Genomic DNA, 11,301 nt, shown 5'->3' with positions numbered 1-11,301 from the left:
ATTCACTCAAATGCTCATCATCTGCCGCCACGTTGCTACCATGCCTCTTATTCACACGGCAGGACAGATGAGCTGACTGGAAGAGCCAGCTCACCTTACTGAAGCCAGAATTCACAGAATGCATCCAATAATCATACAGCACTAGTGCTAATACCAGGTATTTTATAAACTCCTCCACTCACCAGGATGCAGATCTCACTAAGTCTTGTGGCAAGAGATGTTGCTAAGATCCCCGAAACAGCATTACCCCTCTGGAGAACTCTGGCTTCTGATTAGTAAGAAATACCCTGAGGAGCAAGTCTAGGAGGGTTAAGTTGTAATCTTTAGAAAACTCTAGGTATGAAACTAAAGACGTTAATGTCGTGCGGAAATCATTCATGGGACTCCATATTTCTGGGTTTGCTGGTTTTTCTACTTCAAAACATAAGAACTTTTTTCCCCCTAGAGTGCACAGAGTTGTGCAGAAGGGAAGGAATATCAACACCCATTGTCAGCAAGCTGATGCTAGAGTTTACACAGGCAAATCAGTCTGTTCTCTTTCTGTGGGAGTGCTAATGGCTTGTTCCAAACCCCAGTGATATTTGTAAGACTGGGATCCAGCACTCATCCTGCATACATAGTTCATGAAGTCACCTTGAAATGCTGAAGTTTCACAGACCTGCTGTCGTTTCACAGACCTGCTGTCAAAGATAATCAGTGGCAACAGGCTGTCCCAGGCAACCCTCATCTACACCTCTCTCCATTTAAGCTTTGCATGTAATCAAACAGCATTTGGCCGCTGCCTTGACAAGAGCAGCCATCCCCATGCCTTCTCTTGGACATCATCGACAAGCTAGTGAGCATCTCCACTGTAGTATTTGAGATATTACACACCATTCCAGCCTGCCCTCGCCATTTGGATGGGTGGCAATTTCTCTTCACGTAACTGTACTGCTGTTACCTTGGAGAATCAGTGGTGGGAGAACTGCACTAGTACTATTCCAACAATGAAGAAACAAATCTTTGCAGGTTGCAGGCCACTACTCTCTGGTCCTGTATAAGCATTTTAAGAAGTAGAGGCTACAGTCAATAAATCGCCAGCACCGTAACAAAACAAAGCAAACACAAAAACCCCCCAAACTCCAGAGTTATGTATTTTTGAGTTGTTTTTAAACCAGACATGAAGCCACCTCTCTAGAAATGATTGTGAAAGCTAAGCCAGCAAGTCAGTCTTCTGGTTTCACAGTGTCAAGATATGTCATCGTGACTAGATGAAATGACACATGGTCTGCACCATTGTAACGGCTGCTAAAGGAAAGCAGCCCTCCATCTACCAATTGCGGATCTACTTGTCATCACCACAGCAACAACAGCCTTGACTTTCAAAATGCTGGTCTGCAAAAAAGGTTTCCCCTCCTGCTACCCACCCTGATTTCAAAATCACAGATGAGGCATGATGCTAGAATGGACAGGCGTCAGCAGACACAGAGGTTTTACCTGCCTGCATTTAGTATGGCCCACAGCTCACACTAAGGCTGCTTACCTACCATTACAAACCATCCCACTTCACAGGCGGCTCTTAATTCCTCAATAAATGGCAAAGCCTTTTTCTCCTTCCCCGTGCTCCAGATCATGGCATGCAATTCCAGTGACTCACCTTAATGATCCAGCAAGTTCAACAGCAGGATTCAAACAGCCTCTGATTCATGTAGTTTGCCATGAGCTGCAAGAGATAACCCTCTGTGTTCAGAGCAAACTCAATAGGAGTGATTCAACCTCTTAGTGCAACCTCCTGTATACAATCTGCAAACACCTGAGGAGGGCATGTTTGGGACTTGGAACTATCTACTGTCTTCTTCTGGTGTCAGAAGCTTTTCATGTACAGGTGTGTATAGATCTACTTGTTTGGCCTTATATTCAAATGAAAAATGGTGCTACGTTGGGGTTTGGTCCTTTTTTTTTTACAGAGTTTTCTCATAACAAATGCTAAGCTGGGCTACTGTAAAAAAATAAAGAAAAATCTGCATATGTATCACATCCTTCTCACAGGTCATTTTTCACAGCATCTGCTTAAGTGAAGAAGTTTTCTCACAACAGCTGAGCAAACATCTGGATGGATAGAGGAGGACAGCGATTAATTATCATTACAGTCTCTAATTTCTACAGAAATACAAGATTAATTATTTCAAGACTATTGAAGTTGACTCTATACACACTAGCAGGCTTCTATCATACAATTGGCTTAAAAGGAGAATTCATCTCCACAGTTTTAGATCCAGGCCCTGGAGAAAACAAATATTTTAGACACCTATATTAGAGGTCAGTATTAGAGCACCAGCTTTGAAATCAAAACTAACTGTTCTCAGCATCCCATCAGTGGACCTTCTCCTGTGAAAATTAAGTTATTAGCAACTCAGCCCACAGTTCTGAGCAGTATTTGATTTCCACTTTGAGGATAAACAATTTAACAGTTGAAGAACAAACACATTTGCTGCTTTCAGACTTTCAGAAAAACAATGAGTGCTCCAACTGCAGTAAAGTTCTGATTAGAGCAGTTGCAGTACTGACGTGCAGAAACAACTTTACAACCTAGAAAGTCATAAAACTTTACAATTCGCAAGGTTATAAAGCAGGTATGTTTTATTCATCATCGGGCGCGTGAAGGATCATTCCTTTAGTCTTGTGCATGTCTTCTAACAATAGAAGGTGTGCTTATATACAGCAAGGTGTTACATATTCATAGTAAACCCAGGTACGGCTATACATATTCATAACCTTTCCCCGAGAAGGCGGTTCTTATTAAAATGAGTCCCAGGAAATCATTTCCATAGTCCCATCCTCGAGCCCTCCCTGTTGCGCCTGCGCAGTGTCACCTGGTGGTCTTGAGGAGGGGTCTTTGGAGGAAGGCTCCTTCAGCTTCGTCACTGTGAACTTTTTACCTTTGGTTTGGTATGCTGAATTGACTTGAACCTAAACCGCCAAGTCAGTTGAAACCAGATTGATGCCCTCCTTTCTGCTGTAAATCTTTGTTGTTTCGTCTCCTCCAGGTTACATCTGGGTTCTGTAAAACTTCTTATCTTTGCATTCAATAAGGCTCTGTGTCTTAACATAGTACACAAAACTCTAGGCCCTTGCTATGTGGTTAACCCTTTAATTGTTAGTTCCCTGTAACAGTACTTTGGGAAAAAACGGAAAACCAACAAAGTTTGAACATTAGGACTTACATCCTCAAAGACTTCCAATATATTTCTGCCTCATTCTCAAAGAAAAGTGAGACTAAATGACTCTGCTGCCTAAAAATAAAGGCCGAGAAGGAAAGTATTGGACAAACAACTATAAAACAGATGATGTTGCATAGAACTTTGCCAGCTTGCAGGTTCGTTCCCACATCTCCTTCCCACCTCCCATATATGCACAGCTTTTAAGGATGCAAGAGTATATAGTCATGTCAGCGCTGTAACTGAGCTCCAGTGTTCGCAAGATAGGGCCTGTATTTTTAAGGCTCTCTTCAAGTTCAGTGTTTCTTAAAGACTTATCACTAAATAAGAAATCCAGCTGGCAACCAAGCAAACCTTGTCATTTGACTGTCAGCCAATAGCTAATAAAAAATAAAGGTATAGTTACAGCAGTTCTGCTTTCCTTATCTGCTTTTAAATGCTGTGTTACTACAGGGATGTTGCATTTAAACTTTTCTGAATACAACACTATGGCCAGAATCAATGGGATCAGGTATGCACCGCTGAAATGCAATTCACCTATAGAATCAATTCTAAAGGATCAGAAGGAAGGACAAAATAGGGTCACTGGATAGTTAACTGTCTCATTCCTGAATGAGACACATCTTCACCCCCAACCCAGAGTGGTTTTAAGTGACACAACGTTCCCTATTTTAAAGAAAAAATGCAGAACTTAGTAACACAGACCAAAGGCCAGTGCACAACAGATGCTGCCTGTCAGCATTGTGGGAACAATGTCAAACCTGCATCTGCGTGCAACTCTGAACCAGTGCTGCTGGTGCTGAGTAGTTCAGAACAATACTGGCAGCTTCTTCCTTTCAGGTTGTAGTAGTTATTCCCACAAGCAGACCATGTTAACTGGTAGTTTAGCAAGCACCAGTTCAGGGAGAGTGCTGTCCTCCCAGCTCAGAGCTGGTTTTGACTGCTCCTTCCCCTCTAGGGCTGCTGAAGCTGTAGAAGTTCAAGAAAGACGCCAGTTTCTCATTGCATTTGAAAATTATTTTAATACTATTGTGGCAGCTGCAATTTCCCCCCACACGACCTGAGAACTGGTGTGGCAGTCGCACTGGTAGCTGGCCATGCCCCTCTCAGAACTGCGGCCTTCAATGGGGCAGTTAACGGCTCTTTGTGGAGACCCAGGGTCGCTGGGCAGGGTCGTTAGCAGAGGAGGGGCCCAGAGCGCCCACAGCCCAGAGAAGCTGAGAAGCTTCTCAAATGCTCACAGTTGGAGTCGGGGCGGGGGCACCACAGAGAAGCCGAGAAGCTTCTGGAATGCCCACAGCCAGATCTGAGCAGACTATAAATGGGGTTCCGGCCGAAGACCCCCTTTGTGTGGTCTCCTTGGAGCTGCGGGTCTGCCATGCTGCCAGAGTCCCTCCCCTTAGACAGAGAAGCCGTCTAAGGTAACCTCCCGGGATGGGGAGCGCCTCACCTCCATGTGTGGGTGAGTGATAAATTACTGAATATATGCTTTAATAAGTCCTCGCCTGGTAGGCAAGTGTGAATTCCTCGTCTGGGACAGACGAGTGTAAATTCCTTGCCTAGCAGGCAAGCGTAGGTCCTGGCCGCAACAGGCTAGTGTTTCTCTCTTATGAGCAGAACGGGGCAGAGAGGGCTCTGGTTTTGTTTTCTCGTGAGTGCGTGTATGCATGCTCTGGGTCTTCATTATTCTTATTTCGCTGCACCCCAAATAATGTCTTAACCTAATATCCGAACCTGTATCTTATGTTATCGGAGTGCTAACTAATTGTATAAACCCCGTTTCTAATCGGTTTATCGGCGGTACTTTTCCAGCCAGAATAAAGTTTGTTTTGGAGTGCCTCCGTGACATTTAAATGGCGTAGCTGGCAGGATATTAAAAATGGAATTATTTTGGGATTACAGTTATGATATTCCTTGCACTGCTGCCTGCATCCGGGCTGAAGCGAGGTGGTTCGGTCCTGAAATTATCGTAGCTGTGTGTGCTGTGTTCTGTGTTGCCGCATGTGTGCTACTGTTTGTCCCGTGCAAATGCCTTCAGCAAATACAGGACCAGTCAGGGAGATGTGATTATAAGAGGGAGCTGAAAACAGATCGTTTGAGAAGGAGGTTGTGTTTGTTAGAAATAAATTGTTTGAGGGCGGAATCGCTATGGTAGGAAAAGCACATGTGTTTGTTAGAACAAAGGAGATGGTGTTTGTTAACCTGGGCAAGACCCCCCGCTCCCCGAATTCAGAAAGAAATTGCCAGCCGGGGGCACCGGTGTGTAACCGAGGACTGGGACGGAGATATCTGGGGAGATTCTGAAAATAGTGCTGATAAGGAGCAGGTGGAGACAAAGTATGTGCATCCTCTCATTAGAACTGAGACCCATACGGGACCACGGCGTGGAAATCCCGCCCCTAGACGGCTTCCTCCGGACGGCTCCCCGGCGCCCCGGGAACTTGAACTCGGCGACTCACGATCTAGATCCTCACATGAGCTGGGCGAAATAGAAACTGAATATCTTTGGCATGTTTCACTTACCCGGGTTGATCAGATATCACTGATTAATGAGGCGGTTGCGGGCTTTTGGGAACTTGATGTGTTTTCAAGTGATAGTCCGGGCGGCTCTCCCCCCTACTCCAGGAACATGATGGGACCAAAAGAGTTTGGAGAACAGGCTGCAAGGCTCCTCCCAGGTAGCTCCCCCCACGCTCAGGAACGTGGAGAGACCGACACCAGTAAGACAGGCTTGCCGGAGCTACTTGAGGGCATTCAGGGGTCTGAGGGAGGGTTACAAGGACTTCCCCGCCGCATGGCTGTGCCAGTAAATCCGACCCACCTTCAGCCGCTTGAGCTGCCGGACGCTTTAAAGATACATGTCCAGTCCCTCAGGGAGGGAATCCAGGAGGCCATCGACCTTAGCAAGCAGAAGCCCCGAAATCCTCCTGCACACGTATTAACCTGGGCTGAAATCCTGCACAACTTAGGCACCATGTGGACAATGAACCCTCGTTTCCTGTGTCCACTGCTTTGGGACTTGCTGGACCCGGGAAGCCACACAGAGAAAACGGGTCGCGAGCCTCCCCCACTCCGCGATCGGCAGAGTGGAGCGGAGCCGCCTGTGGCGCCCGGCCTCGCGAGCAACCTCCCCCACCGAGGTAGAGGAAAAAAATAGAAGCCACGGCTTGGGACCTGGACCGCCCAACCCGCTTAGTAGCTGATAAGGGTGCTTAGAGTTTGAGAGCCACGGGGCAGAGGCAACTGCCATTAGGACCTTGCAATTTACCTCTGCGCTGTCGCAGCCTAAGGGAGCTGCTAAGATTAGGATTTTGCAACTTGCTGCTGCTTTGCTGCTATCTAAAATAACCTGCACTCCTAATACCCCCTGCTGAATGCAGCAGAACGAGGCATTATGGAGGTCATTAATGATCTTGAAAAAAAGATAAATAATCAGCCACACCCATTCTCCCTATATTGGCCTGTTTGCACGTCTGATGAGCAGTGGCGCTTAACAAAGATATGCTTTTCATGATTCCCCTCTAAGGGAGGAAGACAAAGCATAATTTGCGTTTACCTAGGAAAACCCTCTGCATTAGTGTCCGGTGGGTAGTCCCAGACTTCTAACTCCAAAAGCCTGGTTCCCAAGAGACCGAGGCCTGTCTTTGTGTTCTCTTACAGGACAAAAGGAAGATGAACAATCCTGAGCGCTCCAACATATGGACGGGGTGGAAGAGGCTCCAGCTGAAACTGGGTGGTGGTTAAAGTCAGTCTTTGGAATGAGAGTCACGCCAGGCGACACCAACAAACCATTGAGGAGGCAGCCATTAAGATTGGTGCCTGCGTGTGTAAGCAGTTGGTCTTAACAGAACCCTGTTACCTGAAATGTGCTTTTAGAGTTTTCGTAATGCTGGTTTGTCATCTGTACACTATCTTTGAAGGATTTTTTTTTCTCCTCTCCCTAATCTTGAATGTCTAGTGACTTTAATCTGTCTTGATTGTATCGTGTCTGTATATGCATTTTTCCTTTCCAGTAAGTAACTACTTTCTACAATGTGCACACACAGTGTGTGTGTGTGGGCCTGTTTCAGTGGTGAGACACTGACCATCTAGATTTCTGCATAGTTTGCATTCTAAAGGCACAATTGGGTATAGCTGCTTGTAGTGGTAGATATTTTGCTGCTCTTTCGATCTAGACGTGCAGTGACCTAAAAATCTGAACTTATCTGCATAAATGTTGGAAGACTCTTCCACAGCAGCAGAAGTCGTAAAGCATGGAATTTGTGTGCTGAATTGGTACACTTAGCACACAGTTGAACACTACCTTCATAGAGCTATCTCCACTCAAATTATGTGGAACGACTTTGTTTGCCTTTAGCGATGTAATCTGACTGGTTCTGTGGTAGGTTTATGGGCTTATATTCAAGCTCGATTAAAGCCCTATAACTATTGAAGCACCTGATGTACTGAACTTCTAAGTTCCCTCTCTTGGATAATGTCTCTAGCCTGGAATCAAAATATTTTTGTTTCACCTTCTGGTAATAGGTAATCTTAAATTGTACATTCTTCCCAAGATAAGAAGGTACTTTTTTTGAAGGGGTGATGGGAGCTGTTCTGGGTGCAGTGGTACTCCAGGAAGAAAGGCAAGGATCAGAATAGACGATATTAATTTGTAATATCCTAGTTTTATTTGTTTATAGAAATAGTTTAACCCTTACTGTTTGAGATTTGGAGCAAGTTAGGAATTTAGATATCTTACACAGACCAAGACTTGAACTGAAGGGCTGAAGCACTGTACAAATAAGTATTTGAAGGTTTCAGCTTTCTCCTCTGCACTCAGTGGTTTATATCCAAATGCTTAAGTTCTAAGCATGAAAGCAGAGAGGAAACACTAATGAACTCTATGCATGACATTGCATAGGCTCCATAAACAAAACGACTGTCCAAAGCCAGGCCGTATTACACTTGATCCTATTGAAGGAAAAGGTGTATACCAGAAGCTGTGTCTACATCCTGAGCATCTGGGTGCCTTTACAAGAACAACTACAAGGACAAATAACGGAGGACTCAGGGGCAATTGTTGCTATAGTGGGGAGCAACTGATAAGAACTTTTACTGTATATGTTTTCCTTATCAGGATGGCTAACCAGCCTCCTCTAACATTTGTTAACAACTGCAATTGCTGTAATTTGCACTATTGCATTGTTTATCAGCAGGTTGATTTGTGATAATGATAACAAGGTGACACACATAAGGTATGGTGATCCACAGTGGGCATTAAAACTCACCAACAGAATGCCCCCTTTGACTTTGGAGGCAAGAGGTGACTGCACCACCACTCCAAAGTGGTCTGTCAGATCATGACTGTGGTCACGGGGTGGATTGTGTGGCAGTTGCACTTTCCACCGCCACGCCCTGAGAACTGGTGTGGCAGTCGCACTGGTAGCTGCCTATCCTCCTCTCAGAACTGCAGCCTTCAATGGGGCAGTTAATGGCTCTCTTTGTGGAGACTCAGAGTCGGTGGGCAGGGTCGTTAGCAGAGGAGGGGCCCAGAGCGCCCACAGCCCAGAGAAGCTGAGAAGCTTCTCAAATGCCCACAGTCAGAGCAGGGTGGGCACAGAGAAGCCAAGAAGCTTCTGGAATGCCCACAGCCAGATCTGAACAGACTATAAATGGGGTTCCCGCCGAAGACCCCCTTTGTGTGGTCTTCTTGGAGTTGCGGGTGTACCATGCTGCCGGAGTCCCTCCCCTTAGATGGAGATAGGCGAGTGTAAATTCCTCATCTGGGATAGACGAGTGTAAATTCCTTGCCTAGCAGGCAAGCGTAGGTCCTGGCCACAATAGGCTAGTGTTTCTCTCTTATGAGCAAAACAGGGCAGAGAGGGCTCTGGTTTTGTTTTCTTCTGAGTGCGTGTGTGCACGCTCTGGATCCTCATTATTCTTATTTCGCTGCACCCCAAATAATGTCCTAACCCAATATCCGAACCTGTATCTTATGTTAGAGTGCTACCTAATTGTATAAACCCCGTTTCTAATCGGTTTATTGGCGGTACTTTTCCAGCCAGAATAAAGTTTGTTTTGGACCTTCTTGTCTGCCTAAATGTATTTTGGGGTGCCTCCGTGACAACTATAAAATTCATTTGTTCACATATTTTGTACAAAAAGATGAGTTCTTTACTCTTAATTACAGGAGAATCATTTCAACCTTGAGATCTCAGATAAGTAGGTCTGAAACAAAACAGGACTGGATTCTCCTGGTTCTGGAGGGTCCCAGTACAGCTCACCCAAGGTCTCCTTCCAGTTTGGCTCTCACAGTTATGGACCACCTTGATGGTAAATGCCCCACGTCATTGACTCTTCGGAGGCTTGTAGTGAATTCGGCAACGCTCATTGAATACCTGAGACACCAAAACAGAAAAGCAAAAGTGAATCAGCCCTTATCCAGGAGGTGAGCAGAACTTCAGAGATAGTTCAGGCAACCATCTCTTCACATAGCACCCATTTCAAGCTGCCCAGCCCTGCTCTACCAATAAATGGTACTTACCAAGGCATCTGTCTCCATTCACCTTCTCTCCTGGCTACAGCGAATCCAAAGTTTGCAGCCTGATGCTGGAGGAGTGCACAGCACTAAGTGTTCTCCCTCGGATACGGCAGTCTGTTATCCTCAAAGATGATGATGCCCTTTTTGTTTTGTTTTTTTAAAGAGGGAGGGCAGTTATCAGTGGAAGGCTCCTGACTGGCTGCACTCAGTTAAGTTCACTGTGGCACTGCAAGTTGGACACCGTATTCTTCTCTTTCCTGAGCAACCGCATTTTGCATTGTCATGCCAGCTAAGAAGAGGTGCAAGGGCTCTTGGAAGCCATGTTCACATTTTTAGTTATCTGACCGCAGGTGGCGGTGCTGCCAGCACTCCTACGCAAAGGGCACACTGCTCTCGCCTCACTCGCCTCTGGCACCTCTCTGGGTGAAATTTAGCACACAGAACTAGAGCCTGAAGGTCGTGTTCATTTAGCTTGAACTGCGGGCCTTGTCAAGCAGACTGCTTGCCCTAAGGAGGACCAGTAAATGTGACTATTTAAAAGAAGGCAATCTGAATCAGAAGTACAACACACAGGCTCACACCAAAGTTGCAGGTGCTCTTTCCAAGCAACTTAGTTATTTATCATTTTGGCTCCAAGCTCTGTCCAGTGCGTGTCCTGAAAAGCAACACAAGCACCACCTAGCACCAAGTGGAGGCACTGGCAGATATTAGTTCCCCCACCAGAATTCCTGCAAGAGCATGTTTTGCTGCCCAGAGACTTTTCAATCCAAATGCCTGTGATCTTCAAGTTGTCAAGTTTCGTGAACACTCCCATTGGCTTCACATGCAAAGTGAGTGGTCTCCTCATTTAGAGGAAGTTATGCATCACTTGATATGAACACATTATTTTAAACTGTATCTTCCTAGAATCTTCTACAGCTGATCTCCTTATTCAGTGTTCAGAACCTATGGCAACTTCAGCAAATGTGAAGTTTGCAGCATGCATTAGTTATAGCATTGATTCTTAACAATTTTGACCCATTTTCAAATTATTTTCGAATGTAATTTATCTTAAGAAACAGACACATACTACAAACTGCTTCCTATTGCAGAAAGAAAGCAGTTGTGATATAGTTTGTTTCACACACACAGACAGCCTGTCTCACTACATTACCACACACAATGGACACCTGGAAGAGTTAAGAGTATGTAAAGGTCTGTGATCCGATAATTGATAGAAGGAAAGTGTAGAAATTAAGAGCCGCAAAGCGTTCATGTTAAGAAGCATTTTAATACTAAACAAATTCTACCATTTTTGTCCATTGTCTATCTAAGACACTTTAAGGGCATATATGTCTTAAAGGGTACTGGAAATACACTCAAAAACACTGTAGGGGTCCCATTCATCAAACGGAACAAGAAAAAAATTGCAGCTTCCAGCTTGCTGTCATGCAAACTTTTAAAGCATCCTTAACAGTGCCTCTGCAGCCTGTGGCAGGAAAATCAATACTGCAATCTTGCTAATACTGCCTCCTACTGTTAGGACTATGGACCCAGAGATTTCAGTGTGTTAGTCAGGTCACGTAACTCCATGGTCTACTTGTG

The sequence above is a fragment of the Caloenas nicobarica genome, chromosome 1 (assembly GCF_036013445.1).
Source record: "Caloenas nicobarica isolate bCalNic1 chromosome 1, bCalNic1.hap1, whole genome shotgun sequence".
NCBI classification, from domain to species: Eukaryota; Metazoa; Chordata; class Aves; order Columbiformes; family Columbidae; genus Caloenas; species Caloenas nicobarica.
The sequence above is the reverse complement of the archived record's forward strand: the minus strand, read 5'-3'. Positions refer to the sequence as shown.